Here is a 1,430-nt window from a genome sequence, read left to right on the forward strand (position 1 = left end):
GGTGGTCAGTGTGCTCCCACAGCCAACGTCCTGTGGCCAGCCAACCTCCCACAGTCCCTCCCCGCAGCCGGCCGGCCCCTATCGAGACTGGGCAAGACGCCCCGATTGGCCCGATTGCCGCCCAGGCCGAGGGACCCCACCCGTGCATGAATTCGTGCACCGGGCCTCTAGTAAATAAAATAAAATGCTGGGGCGGCTACCTTGACTTTGGACCCCAGAACTGCCGAAGAGTCCGTTTCTGTTGCTTTAAACCACCCAGTTTGTGGTAACTTGTTACTGCAGCTCTAGAAATGGAATACAGCGCGAATAACCGAGATAGGATAAAAATAAGAGATCTTAAACAACAATAATAAATAAAATAAAACGTGGACTGCACAGCCTGGTTGTGGGGTTCTCTCCGTGAGGTGGGGGAGTTAGGCGATTCTGAAATGACCCCGAGTTTCCTATTGTTTTAAATTTTCTAACCACAAAGAATTTATGAGCTTCATACTGTTGCAGAGAAAATAGAAGTAGGATTTATGCTTCGCCATTTATGTAGCCAATTCCATAGCTATTAGGTCGTTCTATCATGTATCTGAAAGGTACACATTACCGTTTTCCTCTAAGAACTTGTCGAGTGTGGACAGAAATGACTTAAGCAGGATAAAGACTATTTACTAAGAACCAAGATCAAACATTTTATTAAGTGGGAAAAGGCCGAAGTCGTTTCTATTAAGTCAGGGGCAAAATAGAGCGCTGTTGTCTTCACCGTCGATCAACATGACTTTGTAGCTTTAACTAAGAGAGTAAGCCAGGAGAATGAATTGAGCGGAGTAAGTACCGGAAAGAAAGGAAAATATCTTTATTTACAGATTATCCAGCGCGCACCTAGATAACCTAGTGGATTTTAATAAAACAATATTAAAATTAGTAAGAGAATTTAGTAAGATGGGTGGATAAATAAAGTTTTGATTTATGATAGCAATAAACGTTTGGGAAGGGAAATGGAAAAAAATAGCCCATTCATCGTAGCAACAAACGAAGATGTCTAAGGATGTGTTTAACAAGAAAAGAATTTTGACTGGGCCAAGCCCTCCCTAATGAGATACTGTGCCCCAAAACAGGAGAAGAGCACCCCCTATTTCTGTGCCTCATTGTCACCTGCACCCCGCCCCCCATGCCACCACTGCCTGATGGCTTGTGTCCCTTCGGCTGTGTCCAGTCCCTGGGCAGACGTCCATGCACTGCGAGTGACGGGGCCCCATCGCCTTCACACAGACAACAGACGGGGTGTCAGGCCTGGGAGCAAGCTGGAAGGGGTGGGAGAGGGGGGCGGGAAAGGCAGCCACATTCCCAGGGGGCCCGGAAGCCGGGAGTGTCCCCGGCCGGTAGCTGTAAGGCCGGTTCTGCAAGCGGCAGTGGGGGCCCCACACTGAGCCGAAGCAGCCGCT

The sequence above is a fragment of the Myotis brandtii genome, unplaced genomic scaffold (genome assembly GCF_000412655.1).
Source record: "Myotis brandtii unplaced genomic scaffold, ASM41265v1 scaffold231, whole genome shotgun sequence".
Lineage (NCBI taxonomy): Eukaryota > Metazoa > Chordata > Mammalia > Chiroptera > Vespertilionidae > Myotis > Myotis brandtii.